This window comes from Microcaecilia unicolor, chromosome 6 (genome assembly GCF_901765095.1).
Source record: "Microcaecilia unicolor chromosome 6, aMicUni1.1, whole genome shotgun sequence".
In the NCBI taxonomy this organism is placed as follows: Eukaryota; Metazoa; Chordata; class Amphibia; order Gymnophiona; family Siphonopidae; genus Microcaecilia; species Microcaecilia unicolor.
In genome coordinates, this window is record NC_044036.1 from 117,484,744 (window position 1) to 117,503,118 (window position 18,375).

General features: G+C 49.3%; 1 protein-coding gene across 2 annotated transcripts in view; it reads right to left on the reverse strand.

Moving 5' to 3' along the window:
* The window catches only part of DNM3 (dynamin 3), a 1,044,597-nt gene that overhangs the window by 429,964 nt on the left and 596,258 nt on the right, over positions 1 to 18,375 (reverse strand). The gene's annotated exons all lie outside the window — the stretch shown is intronic.

The following is an 18,375-nucleotide window of genomic DNA, read 5'->3' on the forward strand; positions in this document are numbered from 1 at the left end:
AGATCTAGGGGCCCACTGAGTAGTTTTACCAATATAGCCTCAAAATATGGAATGTTTCAATATTTAAGAGAATTCCACATGCCCTATCCATATAGGCCACCTTTGATCTTCACATGTCTCCAAAGTAGACCTTCTTCCCTTCTCCTTTTCCATAGTATTCTCCATTGCTCTTCAATCTCTATTCTTCCCACATCTCCTTCCACATCAAGCTGCAGCTGTGAAAGGGTACAATGGTAGTCTTGCAACATAGCTGCTGTTGGCATGTGTTCAAAGTCCCTGCAGTGACACCCACTTGTACATGACTTCCTATTTACAGTGGAAATAAGAAGGTACAGAAGTGGCCTCTGCAGTGACCAGGAATACATTCTATCTCAGAGTCCCTGCGCTGCCAGACTCCTCTCAAGGAGAAGGAGGAGGGAGGGAGAAGCAGCAGCGAGTAAAATTTCTCCTAGCTATTCAAATTACTAGAAACCAGCTCTTCCACATCTTTCTAGCAAGTAGACAGACATCAGAGCACACAATACTTAAAAGCTACGTAGTATTAATTCCCCTCTACCCCCAATAACTCTACCACATTATAAAATTTCATACAACACATAGGAGGAATTCTTCAAACATCCCACAGAGTTCCAAAGTATGCAAGTACTTGTATGCACAGACCCCGTGACTAATATTTAGTAAAAAAAATCAAGTTGTATAGCACCGTTCTCCTTGTACCTGCAATTGGTGAGGGCAGGCTTTTGAAAATCTCATGTATGCATTATTCCCCACCCAGTTTACACGTCACTGATAATACTTCCTATCAATCTGGCCAAAAAAAATAAGAAAACTCTGACAAACACACAGACTCCTAACCGAGCTGATGACAATTTTAGATAGGCCTATTTGTCCAGGTAGATGACATTCCTTATAACTTAAGCATTCTTAAGTCACAATCTAATATCTAAAATCTTTCTTCTTTTTTTCCCCTCATTCCTCTCAGACCTTAATTTCTCCCAACTCCATTCCTGGTTCTCTTTTATATTACCTTTCACTCTATGTTTCTTCTCTATTAAGTTCATCAGGACCTGTGACTACCAACCCATGCTCCTCATCCATATAGGCACCAATGACACTAAGGTATGACTCTTACCAGCTAAGATTGGACTAGATGACACTAGAAGCACAGGTAAGAGATACTAGGGCCCACATAGTATTCTCATCCAGCCTTCTAGTAAAAAGAAAAGGTATAGCTAAGGCCAGATTTATCTTGACTATCAGGTGAATTTTCGAAAGAGAAGGGCACCCATCTTCTGACACAAAGCCGATTTTGGGCACCCTCAACTGCTTTCCGTCACGGGGATGACCAAAGTTCATGGGGGTGTGTCGGCAGGGTAGCAAAGGCGGGACTGGGGCGTGCTTAGGAGATGGGCGTCCTCGGTCGATAATGGAAAAAAGAAAGGCGTCCCTGACGAATACTTGGACGACTTTACTTAGTCCATTTTTTTTCACGACCAAGTATCAAAAAGGTGCCAGAACTGATCAGATGACCACCAGAGGGAATCAGGGATCACCTCCCCTTACTATCAAACTGAACAAAAGCAGTGTTCTAGAGCAAAAGCAGTAACCTAATACCAAAAAAACCGCTCTAGCAAAATTAACAAATTGGTGCTTATTTGTTAAAAAATGGAGAAAAGCCCTCAGAAACCGTAGGCCAGATTGCCAATGGGTTTAGAGCGTGGTTAGAGCTTGTATCAACTTATAACACACGCTACAGTTCAATCACTGGGCAAAAAAACTCCATTTGAAAAACAGGGCTCATAAAGTTTTTATCACCTCAAATTGATTTGTAAATACACAAAAGGATTTTCTTTCAATATATTTTTTTAAATATTTTTTTCTCTAAATGTTTTTTACACATCAGCATTTCAAAAAAGGAACACTTAGCTTTGTAGTGTGTTAAGACCAGGCACTCATCACTGTCCGAACGGACAGTGATGAGTGCCTGGTCTTAACACACTACAAAGCTAAGTGTTCCTTTTTTGAAATGCTGATGTGTAAAAAACATTTAGAGAAAAAAATATTTAAAAAATATATTGAAAGAAAATCCTTTTGTGTATTTACAAATCAATTTGAGGTGATAAAAACTTTATGAGCCCTGTTTTTCAAATGGAGTTTTTTTGCCCAGTGATTGAACTGTAGCGTGTGTTATAAGTTGATACAAGCTCTAACCACGCTCTAAACCCATTGGCAATCTGGCCTACGGTTTCTGAGGGCTTTTCTCCATTTTTTAACAAATAAGCACCAATTTGTTAATTTTGCTAGAGCGGTTTTTTTGGTATTAGATCACCTCCCCTTACTCCCATAGTGGTCACTAACCCCCTTCCACCCTCAAAAAAATCTTTAAAAATACTTTTTTGCCAGCCTCAAATGACATACGCAGGTCCATCGCAGCAGTATGCAGGTACCTGGAGCAGTTGTAGTGGGTGCAGTGTATTTCAGGCAGGCGGACCCAGGTCCATCCCCCCCTACCTGTTACACTTGTGGTGGTAAATGTGAGCCCTCCAAAACAAACCACAAACCCACTGTACCCACATGTAGGTGCCCCCCTTCATCCCTAAGGGCTATGGTAGTGGTGTACAGTTGCGGGGTTTTTTTTTTTGGGGGGGGGGGGGGTTGTGGGGCTCAGCACCCAAGGTAAGGGAGCTATGCACATGGGAGCTTTTTCTGAAGTCTACTGCAGTGCCCCCTAGGGTGCCCGGTTGGTGTCCTGGCATGTCAGGGGGACCAGTGCACTACGAATTCTGGCTCCTTCCATGACCAAATGGCTTGGATTTGGTCGTTTTTGAGATGGGCATCCTTGGTTTTCATTATCGCTGAAAACCGGGGACGACAATCTCAAAAATGACCCAAGGTCGACCTAAATTTCATGATTTGGGCGTCCCCGACCGTATTATCGAAACAAAAGATGGATGCCCATCTTGTTTCGATAATACGGGTTCCCCCGCCCCTTTACAGGGCCATCCTGCGAAGACGCCCTCATGAAAACTTGGTCGCCCCATTCGATTATGCCCCTCCACGGCTATGTGGTTGGTGTTTAAGACAGGGCTTTGGTCTCCTGGATCATGACATGAGAAAAGATGGGATACATCTTTAAACCATGGTAAGTTAATCTTTTGCTCATAGACTTGCAAACCTAATAAGGACAGCTTTAATCTGGATTCATCAGACAACAGTGACAAAAGCCCATAGGTAGACAGAATTTACAAAAACTAGAATGAAATCTGTATTAGCAATTGGGAACAGGGGTAGGAGATCTCAAAGTTACAGAGAACTATAGAGAAAAAAAAAAGACACATTGAAAGGGCAACAAATCAGTGTGCTAGGATCGTTAGTAGAGGGAAGAGAATGAAGAGACCACTATAGTTCAGTAAGAAAGTAGAAGAAACTGACAGCAAAAGGAATAGCATTCAAGAAATACAAGCAAACATAGGAGGCAGCAGATAAGTAAAACTACCAGGAGAAACAAAGGGAGGCAAGAAAGAACAATAAGCAGACAGAAGTTCAAACAGAGGAATATATTGTCTAATCATGAAGAGCAGGAGATAAAAAACATTCTTTAGACATCTAGGTGAAAAGAGGAAGATCCAAAGGGAAATAACAGTCACATGGAAGAAAGGAGTTAGTGAAGAGATTACAAGAAAGCAGATCTCTCAAACAAGTATTGGAAAGAGCGACACTTATGGAAATTAAAGAACCTGTACAAGAAATTGGCATTTTGAGTGACATCCAGTGGGATTTAGGCACAACTTTAGTATGGAGACAGTGCTGATTGTAGTACAAGATGTATGAGATCTATAAGAGCCTGAATCAAGACAGAGGTTTTAATAGTGATGCTAGATCCAATCTTTTGTTACATTGCCATACGTAAATTGGTGTTCAATGAACAGTATTAGATTGGTTGGGATCTTTTGTGAAGGATCACAAGGAATAAGTGGTAATAAATTATGTAAGAAGTGCTTTTGCTACTTGGCCATGCAGGGTTCCACATGGGATCTTGTTTTTCCCTATTTAATATTTTTTTGAGACCATTTGGATTATTGATTTAACAATTAGGTTTAACTGGATTTCTTTATGCAGATGATGTGTAGTTTTTTTGTGCCTTGGAAAGGAGATGAGGCAAAACTACTGGACAAACTGAATTCAGATATACAGACCACTGAAAAATGGTTATATAGAAATGGTTATTATTATTTATTGCTCTTGTATCCCACATTTTCCCACCTATTTGCAGGCTCAATGTGGCTTACACAAACCTGTGATGGCATTGCCATTCCAGGGTAAAAATACATTTGGTGTTACAAAGATCAAGGATAAAGATACAGTTGGTGTTCCAAAAGATCAAAGATAACAAAGGAAACTAATTAAACAGTTATATAAAGAAGAGTTTCAGGAAAGGTTGGAGTGGTGAAGTGTTATAATTACGCTATGGATTCTCGGGGTAGGCTTTGTTGAAGAGGTATGTTTTCAGAGATTTGCGAAAGTTAGTTATTTCATTAATTGTTTTCAGGCTAGTTGGTAGTGCATTCCACAGCTGCGTGCTCTTGTAGGAAAAGCTGGTCGAGTGTAAGATTTTGATCAATGGTAACTCCCACAATTTTCAGAGTGTTTGAGACGGTGAGGGAAACGTTTGGTGTGGTTATGGTAGAGAACTTACTAGTGTTATGTTGTGAGGTGCGTATAAGACATTGTGTTTTTTTTGCGTTGAGTTTTAGCTGAAATGCGTCCGCCCAGGAGTGCATGATTTGGAAGCTTTGGATGATCTCCTTGGTGATTTCCTTTAGATCGTGTTTGAACAGGATGTAGATTGTAACATCATCTGCATATATGTATGGATTGAGGTTTTGATTGGCTAGTAACTTGGCTAGGGCTATCATCATTAGGTTGAAGAGGGTTGGCGAGAGAGGGGATCCTTGGGGGACTCCACATTCAGGTGTCCATGGGGCTGATATAGTCGAGTTAGCTGTTACTTGGTATGTCATTGTGGTCAGGAATCCTCTGAACCAATTAAGAACGTTTCCTCCAACTCCAAAGTATTCTAGGATATGTAGTAATATTTCATGGTTGACCGTGTCGAACGCACTGGACATGTCGAATTGTAAGAGAAGTATGTTGTTGCCAGTTGCAATTGTTTGTTTAAATTTATTCATTAAAGTCACTAGTACTGTTTCAGAGCTGTGGTTCGACCAAAATCCTGACTCAGATTCATGAAGAATTACGTGTTTGTTTAGGTAGCTAGTGAGCTGTTTCGTCACTGCGCCTTCCATAAGTTTGGTTATCAGTGGAATAGATGCCACTGGGCGGTAGTTGGTTAAGTCATTTGTACTTTTCTTTGCATCTTTCGGTAAAGGGGTAAGTAGAATGTTTCCTTTATCCTTCGGGGAAAAGCCAATTTTGTAGCATGTAGTTCAGGTGCCTCGTGAGGTCTGCTTTGTGTAGTTGAGGGGCAGATCTTATAAGGGTTATTGGGGCAGATGTCTAATTTGCATTGCGATTGGGAAATGTTGTCGATCGAGAGTATGTCAAAGTTGATCGGTCTGCTGGATGTTCTCCAGGTATTGGGTCTAAACATTTGAGGAGGTTTGCATAATCAGTTGTGTTGATAGGTATCATGAGTCGTAGATTTGTCATTTTTTCCTTGAAGTAGTTGGCAAGATTGTTTGCTGATGGGGTGTCTATGTTGTTAGAAGTAACCGGTGTGGTGTTTAATAGCTTGTTTACGAGTTGGAATAGTTTATGTGTGTCCTTGTAGTCTGGTCCGATTTTGGTTTTGTAGTATGATCTTTTAGTTTGTCTGATGGTGTATTTGTATATTCTTTGTAGTTGTTTCCAGTCATTGAGTGCGGAGTCATCTTTTTTCTTATTCCATGCTCGCTCTAGTCTTCTGACTTGTGTTTTTAATTCTTTCAATTCTTCATTAAACTATGGTATTGAGTTTTTTCTGTGTGAGGTTCTGGTTTGGAGTAGTGCTATGTTGTCTAATATGACTCTGCATCTGTTGTCCCATTCCTGAAGAAATTGGGGTGAGTCTGTAGGTGTTGACCATTCGTTATTATAGAATTGTTGCCAGAATATTAGCGGGTCTATTTTGCCTCTCGTGGTGTAGGTGCGTTGTTCTTGTTTATGTTGTGAATCTTTTGTTCGCCAGTGGAGGGAGAGGTTTGCTTTGTAGTGATCGGACCATGGAGCAGCTGTCCATTTTGTATCTGTTAGTGCGAGATTTTGTTCTGATGAGAATTTGTGTGTAATTATGTCTAGTGTGTGTCCTTTAACATGGGTGGGATGCATAGTTGGCCAATGAAGCTTCCAGAGTTGGAGGAAGTGCTTGCATTCAGATACATTTGTTAAGTTTGTATCCTCAAGGTGAAGGCTGATGTCTCCTGCTATAAGGAGGTTTTGGGTGGAAACACATGTATTCGAAATGAAATCCATGAAATGTGTTTGGCAGTCTTGCCAATTGCCTGGTGGCCTGTAAAACAGGATGAGGTTTAGGTGATCATATAGGGTTGGGTGGTTGATTCTAACTGAAGCTATTTCAATTTGGGGAAGTATGGATTCGGCTGTTGTGACGGTGAATTGGGATCTATAGATTATAGCTATGCCTCCTCCTCTTTTTCCGTTCCTTGTCCAGTGGGTAATTTTGTAGCCTGGAGGGCATAGTTGTAAGATAATGGGATCTTTGAGGTCATGGATCCAAGTTTCACTAATAAATAAGAAATCGAGATTGTCTGTTGTGATCCAGTCGGATATTGTCGTAGTTTTGTTAACTACCGATCTGGCATTTATGTATCCCATTTGTATTAGTTGGTAGGGTTCAGTTGGGGTCGAGGCTGTGATAATTTTTATTAGTTGTCTATCCTCTTGATATTTAAGTTTGTTTTGTCCCTTCTTTCCTTTCTGTTGATTGTGTCCATAGTTGGTAGGTTTTCTGTTCCATTTTTTGATTTTTTGGGTGGGTGTATTGTTCTTGGGTTGTGTGCATGGTTTATGTGTTGTAGCGCTCTAGAAATGTTAAGTAGTAGTAGTAGTAGTTGTGGGTAAATTATTGTCTGTGAGAGGGGTTGTCAGTGCGTGGTGAATTAAGGAAAGACAGTAGATGATTAGGAGTAATTTGTTGGTGTTCATGTTGCTGTTAGTAAGTGTGGTGCGGCAGGAGCGGATGTACGTTAGGGTTCAGCCGTGTGGAGTAGTGTTGATTGATGGGAGTTTACAGTCGATCGTGCAGTTCAATTCCTTGTGCGTACTTGTAGTCCGATGTTCAGTTCAATATATTACAGTTTAGTATATTACAATTCAGTATACTAACAATTTAAAGTCCTACAATTCATTATAATGTAATGAGTTGCTTAAAAAGACCTAAAAAAGCATTGAAAACTTTAAAGTCGTTAAACACTTCAGTGATACATAGATTCTGTGATTTACCCTATATGTACTACATAAAACACTAACCCTGCATGTACTACATAAAACACTAACCAGCATGTTAACTCAGGGAGCCATTCAGCGTGCAGCAAGACAATAGAGCGAATGCTACATACCTGTAGAGGGTATTCTCCGAAGACAGCAGGCTGATTGTTCTCACTGATGGGTGACGTCCAAGGCAGCCCCTCCAATCGGAAACTTCACTAGCAAAGGCCTTTGCTAGCCCTCAAGCGCCGATGCGCACCGCGCATGCGCGGCCGTCTTCCCGCCCGAACCGGCTCGTGCTCGTCAGTCCCATATGTAGCAAGCCAAAGACAAGGGAAGACACAACTCCAAAGGGAAGGCGAGCGGGTTTGTGAGAACAATCAGCCTGCTGTCCTCGGAGAATACCCTCTACAGGTATGTAGCATTCGCTTTCTCCGAGGACAAGCAGGCTGCTTGTTCTCACTGATGGGGTATTCCTAGCCCCCAGGCTCACTCAAAACAACAAACATGGTCAATTGGGCCTCGCAACGGCGAGGACATAACTGAGATTGACCTAACAACTTATCCAACTAACTGAGAGTGTAGCCTGGAACAGAATAAACATAGGCCTAGGGGGGTGGATTCTAAACCCCGAACAGATTCTGAAGCACTGACTGCCCGAACCGACTGTCGCGTCGGGTATTCTGCTGCAGGCAGTAATGAGATGTGAATGTGTGAACAGATGACCACGTCGCAGCCTTGCAAATCTCTTCAATAGTGGCTGACTTCAAGTGGGCCACTGACGCTGCCATGGCTCTAACACTATGAGCCGTGACATGACCCTCAAGAGCCAGCCCAGCCTGGGCGTAAGTGAAGGAAATGCAATCTGCTAGCCAATTGGAGATGGTGCGTTTCCCGACAGCGACCCCTAGCCTGTTAGGGTCGAAAGAAACAAACAATTGGGCGGACTGTCTGTGGGGCTGTGTCCGCTCCAAGTAGAAGGCCAATGCTCTCTTGCAGTCCAATGTATGTAACTGACGTTCAGCAGGGCGGGTATGCGGCCTGGGGAAGAATGTTGGCAAGACAATTGACTGGTTAAGATGGAACTCCGACACAACCTTCGGCAGGAACTTTGGGTGGGTGCGGAGCACTACTCTGTTGTGATGAAATTTGGTATATGGAGCATGAGCTACCAGGGCTTGAAGCTCACTGACCCTACGAGCTGAAGTAACTGCCACCAAGAAAATGACCTTCCAGGTCAAGTACTTCAGATGGCAGGTATTCAGTGGCTCAAAAGGAGGTTTCATCAGCTGGGTGAGGACGACGTTGAGATCCCATGACACTGTAGGAGGCTTGATAGGGGGCTTTGACAAAAGCAAGCCTCTCATGAATCGAACGACTAAAGGCTCTCCAGAGATGGCTTTACCTTCCACACGATAATGGTATGCACTAATCGCACTAAGGTGATTTCTTACTGAGTTGGTCTTGAGGCCAGACTCTGATAAGTGCAGAAGGTATTCAAGCAGGTTCTGTGCAGGGCAAGAACGAGGTTCTAGGGCCCTGCTCTCACACCAAACGACAAACCTCCTCCACTTGAAAAAGTAACTCTTTTTAGTGGAATCCTTCCTAGAGGCAAGCAAGACACGGGATACACCCTCAGACAGACCCAACGCAGCGAAGTCTACGCCCTCAACATCCAGGCCGTTAGAGCCAGAGACTGAAGGTTGGGGTGCAGCAACGCTCCGTCGTTCTGCGAAATGAGAGACGGAAAACACTCCAATCTCCACGGTTCTTCTGAGGACAACTCCAGAAGAAGAGGGAACCAGATCTGACGGGGCCAAAAGGGCGCAATCAGAATCATGGTGCCGCGGTCTTGCTTGAGCTTCAGTAAGGTCTTCCCCACCAAAGGTATGGGAGGATAAGCATACAGGAGGCCGATCCCCCAATGAAGGAGAAAGGCATCCGACGCTAGCCTGCCGTGTGCCTGAAGTCTGGAACAGAACAGAGGCAGCTTGTGGTTGGTCTGAGAGGCGAAAAGGTCCACCGAGGGGGTGCCCCACTCTCGGAAGATCTTGCGTACCACTCTGGAATGAAGCGACCACTCGTGCGGTTGCATGACTCTGCTCAGTCTGTCGGCCAGACTGTTGTTTACACCTGCCAGGTATGTGGCTTGGAGGAGCATGCCGAACTGGCAAGCCCAACGCCACATCCCGACGGCTTCCTGACACAAGGGGTGAGATCCGGTGTCCCCCTGCTTGTTGGTGTAATACATTGCAACCTGATTGTCTGTCCGAATTTGGATAATTTGGCAGGACAGCCGATCTCTGAAAGCCTTCAGTGCGTTCCAGATCGTTCGGAGCTCCAGGAGGTTGATCTGCAAATCCTTTTCCTGGAGGGACCACAGACTCTGGGTGTGAAGCCCATCGACATGAGCTCCCCCACCCCAGGCGAGATGCATCCGTCGTCAGCACTTTCGTGGGCTGAGGAATTTGGAATGGACGTCCCAGGGTCAAATTGGTCCGAATGGTCCACCAGAGCAGTGAAGTGCGGCAACTGGTGGAGAGGCGGATGACATCTTCTAGATTCCCGGTGGCTTGGAACCACTGGGAAGCTAGGGTCCATTGAGCAGATCTCATGTGAAGACGAGCCATGGGAGTCACATGGACTGTGGAGGCCATATGACCCAGAAGTCTCAACATCTGCCGAGCTGTGACCTGCTGGGACGCTCTGGTCTGCGAAGCCAGGGACAGGAGGTTGTTGGCCCTCGCTTCGGGAAGGAAGGCCCGAGCAGTCTGGGTATTCAGCAGAGCTCCTATGAATTCCAGAGACTGTGTTGGCTGGAGATGGGACTTTGGGTAATTTATCACAAACCCCAGCAGCTCCAGAAGTTGAATAGTGTACTGCATAGACCGGAGGGCTCCCGCCTCTGAGGTGTTCTTGACCAGCCAATCGTCGAGATATGGGAACACGTGCACTCCCAGCTTGCGTAGATAAGCCGCTACCACCACGAGGCACTTTGTAAACACTCGTGGGGCAGAGGCGAGCCCAAAGGGCAGCACACAATACTGAAAGTGCCGTGCGCTCAGGCGGAATCTGAGATACTGTCTGTGAGCTGGCAGTATCGGGATGTGAGTATATGCGTCCTTTAAATCCAGGGAACATAGCCAATCGTTTTTCTGAATCATTGGCAGAAGGGTGCCCAAGGAAAGCATCCTGAACTTTTCTTTGACCAGGAATTTGTTCAGGCCTCTCAGGTCTAGGATGGGATGCATCCCCCCTGTTTTCTTTTCCACAAGGAAGTACCTGGAATAGAATCCCTGCCCTTCCTGCCCGGGTGGTACGGGCTCGACCGCATTGGCGCTGAGAAGGGCGGAGAGTTCCTCTGCAAGTACCTGCTTGTGATGGGAGCTGAAGGATTGAGCTCCCGGAGGACAATTTGGTGGCAGGGAGGCCAAATTCAGGGCGTATCCGCACTGCACTATTTGGAGAACCCACTGGTCGGAGGTTATGAGAGGCCACCTTTGGTGAAAAACTTTTAACCTCCCTCCGACCGGCAGATCGTCCGGTACGGACACTTTGAGGGCGGCTATGTTCCCGTGGATCCAGTCAAAAGCCCGTCCCCGGCTTTTGCTGTGGAGGCGCAGGGGGCTGCTTAGGCGCACGCTGTTGACGAGAACGAGCGCGCTGGGGCTGTCCCTGTGCCTGACGAGGCCTTCGGGCCGGCTGGGTGTACCTACACTTGGCAAAAGAATAGGGCACAGCCTGCCGGGCCCGGGAAAAACGTCCACCTGCTGAGGTGGATGCTGAAGGCGCCCGGTGGGAGAGCTTGTCGAGGGCGGTTTCCCGCTGATGCAGTTGGTCCACCAGCTGCTCGACCTTCTCACCAAAAATATTATCCCCCCGGCAAGGGACGTCGGCCAGTCTCTGCTGGGTGCGGTTGTCCAGGTCAGAGGCACGCAGCCATGAGAGCCTGCGCATCACTATACCTTGGGCCGCAGCACGAGATGCCACGTCACAGGTGTCATAGATACCCCTGGACAGGAACTTTCTGCACGCCTTCAGCTGCCTGACCACCTCCTGATAAGGCCTGGACTGCTCCGGCGGGAGCTTGTCAACCAGGTCCGTCAGTTGCTTCACATTGTTCCGCATGTGGATGCTCGTGTAGAGCTGGTAAGATTGGATGCGGGTCACGAGCATGGAAGATTGGTAGGCCTTCCTCCCAAACGAGTCCAGAGTGCGAGACTCCCGCCCCGGGGGCGCCGAGGCAGTATCCCTCGAACTCCGTGCCCTCTTGAGAGCAGAATCCATGACCGCCGAGTCATGAGGCAATTGGGGCCGCATTAACTCTGGGTCCGAGTGAATTCTGTACTGGGACTCTACTTTCTTGGGGATGGTGGGATTAGATAATGGTCGCATCCAGTTCCGAAGCAGTGTCTCCTTAAGGACATTGTGCAACGGCACCGTGGAGGACTCTCTAGGTGGAGATGGATAGTCGAGGACCTCGAGCATCTCAGCCCTCGGCTCATCCACAGAGACCACGGGGAAGGGAATGCATATAGACATGTCCCTGACAAAGGAGGCAAAGGAGAGGCTCTCAGGAGGCGAGAGCTTCCTCTCTGGTGAAGGCGTGGGGTCAGAGGGAAGGCCCACAGACTCCTCTGAGGAGAAATATCTGGGGGTCCTCCTCTTCCCCCAACGAGGCCTCTTCCTCGGTATCGGACATAAGCTCATGCAGCTGAGTCCTCAACCAGGCCCAGCTCGATGTCGAGGCACCGAGGCCTCGGTGTCGTCGAGCGGTGGACTCCCGCGCCGGCAGGGACGAAGCTCCCTCCATCGACGGGGACTCCACCTGCGTGGCGGTCGAGACCGGCGCCGCAAGCAGCGGCGGTGTCGAAGGCCTCGGCACCGGGCTAGAGCTTGCCGGCGCCGGCACAGCCTGGCGCATCAGCCCTTCCAGGATCCCCGGAAGGATGGCTCGGAGGCACTCGTCCAGGCCCGCTGTCGGGAAAGACGGGGGGGCCGGTAGAGGAGTCGGTGCCGGAAGCTGATCGGGTCCAGGAGACTGCACCGAAGTGCTGGGACCCTGACGCGTCGGTACCTCCACTACCGAGGGGGACCGATGACGGTGCTTCTTCTGTTTTTTACGGTGCCCGTCATCGGCGCCAGGTGGAACGGAGGAGGAGGAGGTCGATCCCCTTCGGTCTCGAGGGGCCGGGTCGGACAGGGTTCGGTCCAGAGGGCCATGAGCAGAAAAAGTGACCGGGGCCGATTGCCTACGCGGCCTCTCACCCCTACCGTCAACGGAGGACCGGCGGGCCGACGGGACCTGTACTCCTGGGTTGATGCCATCGGTGCCGATTTCGCAGACACCGATACCGGTACCGAAGAACCGGCCGTCGATACTGATGCCGTCGATGTCGACGTCGAAGGGCCGGCGCAAGTTCCAAAAAGACGGTCCCGAAGAACTTGCCTCGCAACCTGAGTCCGTTTTCGGAGACCAAGACACAAAGAACACGATATTGTGCTCCGGCCCGAGGCACTGGAGGCACCAAGCGTGGGTGTTGGTCTGCGAGATAGGCCGGCCGCACCGACCACACTTCTTAAATCCACTCGGGACCTTCGAGGACATCGATGGAAAAATCGCGTCGGCGAAGTTAAAGTCGTCGATGGTGGCGGTAAATCACACCTCGAAAAATAAAGCGACCGCGCGGCCACAAGGCCGCAACGCGACGACCTTGCTAGAAAACGAGGGAAAATTCAGCGCGTTCTTTTCCCTTTTTTTTTTTTTTAAAGAAAGGAAAAAAGGGTTTGAAGCGCGCGGCAACAAAAAACAAAAAATAAGCGAATTCGCGGACAACGCGACGGTTTTCCGGGGCTGACTAAGAGAGAGCGGCGACGCACGACTCTCTCCAGCGCGGAAAAGAAAAGACTGGCGGGAACGGTCGCGCACGGGCGGGAAGACGGCCGCGCATGCGCGGTGGGCGTGCCCTGCGTGCGGACCGCCCGCGAAGCTTCTTCCGGTTGTTGGGGGCTGCCGCGGACGTCACCCAGTTGTGAGAACAAGCAGCCTGCTTGTCCTCGGAGAAAAGAAAATTACCAAGGTAAGAACCTAATTTTCCCTTCCTTGTCATCAAGCAGATGAAGCCATTACGTATGGGATGTAACAAAGCAATCCCTAGATAGTGTGGGAACAAGCCACACCACGCGCTAGCACTTGTGCACCAAAACGCGCAACCCTCCTGGCAGCCACATCCAGCCTGTAATGTCGGGCAAAGGAGAGCTTAGAAGCCCATGTTGCTGCACTGCATATCTCTTGAAGAGAGAGTGCTCCAGTTTCAGCTCAAGAGGAAGAAATCGCTCTAGTAGAATGTGCCTTAAAGGCTACAGGCGGAACCCTGCCGGCCAGCAGATAAGCTGAAAAGATAGTTTCTTTGAGCCAGCGGGCAATAGTGGCTTTAGACGCTGGAGACCCTCTGCGAGAACCGGATAGCAAAACAAACAGATGATCAGAAGTCCTGAAAGAGTTAGTAACTCGCAGATACTGCAGCAAAGTCCTGCGCACATCCAAAAGGTGCAGCTGCCCAAAAGATTCTGGAAACTCTTCCTCTGAAAAAGAGGGCAAGAAAATAGGCTGGTTTAAGTGAAAGGCTGAAACAACCTTAGGCATAAAGGAAGGCACGGTCTGAACCGTGACTCCGGACTCTGAAAATTGCAGAAATAGTTCTCTACAGGACAGCGCCTGGAGCTCTGACACCCGTCTCGCCGAGGTAATGGCCACCAGAAAAACGGCCTTCAGTGTCAAATCTTTCTCCGATGCTCGCCGAAGCGGCTCAAAAGGAGATGCCTGCAGGGTTTTCAAAACTAGCCCCAGGTTCCAAGCTGGACAGGGTGCTCGCACTGGAGGTTGGAGCCGAAGCACCCCTCTAAGAAACCGTGCCACATCTGGGTGAGCAGCCAAAGACACGCCTTCCACCTTACCACGAAGGGAGGCCAACGCTGCCACCTGCACCCGCAGGGAATTATAGGCCAAGCCTTTTTGTACACCTTCCTGCAAAAAGTCCAGAATCGGCGAGACAGGAGCCCGCATTGGAACAATGGCTCTGGAAGCACACCAAGACTCAAACAGGCACCAAATCCTGGCATAAGCCACGGAAGTGGACCGCTTGCGGGCTTGCAGGAGAGTGGAAATAACTTTATTGGAATAACCTTTATCCCTCAATTGCGCCCTCTCAATAGCCATGCCGTAAGACCAAAGTGGCCGGCGTCCTCCATGGCTACCGGTCCCTGAGTCAACAGGTTCGGTACCAGAGGTAACGGCAGAGGAGCCTCCAGGAGCATCTGTCGGAGGTCTGCATACCAAGGTCTCCTTGGCCAATCCAGGGCGATGAGGACCACTTCTCCTGGGTGCAGCCGAATCCGCAAGAGCAGGCGCCCTATCAAGGGCCATGGGGGAAACACATAAAGTAGACCCGGAGGCCAGGGTTGAGCCAAGGCATCCAACCCCGCCGAGCGAGGATCTCTCCGTCTGCTGAAGAAGCACGGGACTTTGGTATTGGCACTTGTCGCCATTAGATCCATCACGGGCTTGCCCCATTTGGCACAGATCTGCAGGAATACTTCGTCTGCCAGATTCCATTCTGCTGGATCGATCTGATGCCTGCTCAGATAATCGGCCTGCACATTGCTCTGACCTGCAATATGAGCTGCCGACAGACACTGAAGATGCAGCTCGGCCCAGTGGCAAATCAGTTCGGCCTGCGCGGCTAGTGCTCTGTACCTTGTTCCGCCTTGTCAATTTATATAGGCCACCGTTGTCGTGTTGTCCGACATCACTCTGACAGCCAATCCTTCCAGGGTCACTTGAAAGGCCAGAAGCGCCTGAAACACCGCTTTCAACTCTAGGCGGTTGATGGACCACTCCGACTCCTCGGGTATCCATAGACCCTGGGCATGCTTCCCCTTGCAGTGTGCGCCCCAGCCCTTCAGGCTGGCATCTGTTACCACTAGGCACCAAACGGGGAGCGTCAGCGGCATTCCTCGCCGCAGCATGCTGTCCGAGAGCCACCACTCCATGCTGAGACGGGCCGCAGGGAGCCAAGTAAGTCTGCATTGGTAATCCTGAGAAATAGGAGACCATCTCTGGAGTAGGGAATACTGTAGAGGTCTCAGGTGCGCTCTCGCCCAGGGAACCACTTCCATCGTGGCTGTCATCGATCCCAGCAGCTGGACAATGTCCCAAGCTCACGGGCGGGGCATCCTCAGGAGCAGACGGACCTGATTCTGAAACTTGCACCGCCTTAGCTCGGGTAGGGACACGTAGCCCGAGACTGTGTCAAACCTGGCCCCCAAAAACTCTAGAGATTGTGAAGGGGACAGGTGACTTTTGGCCATATTGATGACCCAGCCTAGAGATTGCAGTACTGAGACCACTCTGGCTGTAGCTTGTAAGCTCTCTGTTGCAGAGTCTGCTCTGATCAGCCAGTCGTCTAGGTACGGGTGAACCCTGATACCTTCTCGCCTGAGAAAAGCAGCTACTACCACCATTACCTTCGAAAAGGTTCGGGGAGCTGTGGCGAGGCCAAAAGGCAAGGCCCTGAACTGGAAATGTTTTCCCAACACCGTAAACCTCAGAAACTTCTGGTGCGGGGGCCAAATCGGTATGTGCAAGTAAGCTTCTTTCAAGTCTAGAGACGTGAGAAACTCTCCTGGCTGAACCGCCGCAATGACGGAGCGCAGGGATTCCATGTGGAAATGCCGCACTCTCAGGGACTTGTTCACTTCTTTTAAGTCCAGAATAGGGCGAAAGGACCCACCTTTTCGCGGCACCACAAAGTAGATGGAGTATCGGCCGCAGCCTTGCTCGGCGGGAGGCACCGGGGTCACTGCCCCTAACTGAATCAGACCTTGTAAAGTCTCCTCCACCGCCGCCCGTTTGACAGCAGAACCGCATCGGGACTCCACAAACACGTCTCTTACTGGGGCGTTGAATTCTATTCTGTATCCATCTCTGATCAGGTCCAGAACCCACTGATCTGAGGAAATCTTGGCCCACTCCTCGACAAAGAGGGAAAGCCGTCCTCCGATGACAGGCATCGAGGAGAGGGCCGGCGCACCATCATTGACAGGGTCGCCCCTGAACTCCTGGTCTTGAGCCACCGGCTGCGGAACGCTTGTCCGAGCGAAAGGAGTTCCTCTGCTGACCACGGGCACGTGAAGTGAACCCAGCAGAACGCCCCGGGCGGTACCTTCTAGCTTCACGGAAGCGAGGTCTGTACGAGGAGTGGACCGCCTGGCCCTTAGAGGAAGGCCTCTGCCTATCTTCGGGCAAGCGCTGGGGTTTTGGATCACCCAGGCCTTTCACAATTTTCTCTAACTCCTCACCAAATAGGAGAAGTCCTTGAAAAGGCAACTTCACCAACCTTTGCTTAGAGGCCATGTCCGCTGCCCAGTGTCGTAGCCACAGACGACGGCGAGCCGCCACTGCTACTGCCATTTGTTTAGCTGAAGCTCTGACAAGGTCATAAAGGGCATCAGCCAGAAAGAACAAGGCCACCTCCATCCGCGGAGCCACATCCAAGAAGGGCTCTGCTCCATCTCCGGGCTGAGCCACTGCCTGTTGCAGTCAAGCTAGACAGGCTCTCACAGCATAACAGCTGCATGCAGACGCCCGAACAGTGAGACCTGCAATTTCAAAGGACCGTTTCAACGCTGTTTCCAGCCTACGGTCTTGAACGTCCTTCAGGGCAACACCTCCTTCAACAGGGAGGGTAGTTCTCTTTGTCACCGCAGTGACTAGGGCATCCACTGTAGGCATTTGAAAACGAGCTATATGTCCCTCACGCAGAGGGTATAACTGCCCCATAGCCCTGGAAACTCTCAAAGGTCCCTCGGGGTCAGCCCACTGAGCCGAAACAAGCTCTAGGATGGAGTCATGCAAAGGGAAGGCCCGAGCAGCTTTCTTGGTACTAGCCATCCTGGGATTACCCGAGGAGGCCATGCCACTGTCAGGATCTTCAATCGAGAGGGCCTGCAGGGTATCTGAAATAAGCGCTGGCAGCTCATCACGGTGGAAAATCCTCACCGCGGAGGGATCATCCAGATCCTGTGGTAAATCCGCACCTGACTCTGGTTCCTCAGACCAAGAACGTCTGTCAGAGTTCTCCGAATCCTCACACCCCGACCACGGGGGGGAAAAAGGTGCACCACAATCTGAAGGGGAATTAACCCTTCTGCGCTTATCTTTAGGCCAAGCATCCGGGAAAAAAGCCTCACTGGGCAGTCCCAGGCCAGAATCCATCGGGGGGGCAATCAGAGGAGCCTCAGGCGACCCTTGAGGAAGGGCTCTTTTCATCATGTATGCTTTATGCAGCAAAAGCACAAAATCCGGGGAGAAAATCTCACCCAGGGCACCCAAATCCTGTCCGGTGCTAGCCACTCCTGAAATAACCTCATCTCGAGGTGCCCCACCCGGCTCAGGTCTCTCCGTGTCCACGGAGGCCGCGCCATGCGGTGTAAGCAAAATGGCGCCCGCTGCCAGCTCAGAGCGGGAAGAAACATCGCTCGCCATGCTCGGGCCGGCTCCTACGCCAATACAGCACGATTTACAGAGCCCTGCTGCTGATTTGCGCTTGCCACAAGTGGAACAGCGCTTTACATTGTCCGCAGCCATCGCCAAAAAAGGCGGTAAAATCCAAAATGGCGGTTCGCGCCAAAATCGCCCCGATCGCGGGCCCACCCCGGAGGAGTTGGAAAACACTCTTACCTCAAAGGATCTAGTGTACAACTACGATCCTGCTGAGAATCAGGTCAAAAACCTCTGTTCCAGTGTCTCTGCGTTTAAAAACGCGACGCGACTTTTTTTTTTTTTTTTAAGCTGTGAGGAACGCAGAAGTATTGAAGACTCCGGAGGCTCAGATGAGTGGGAAAGGCAGGGAAAGGGCGAACCTATAT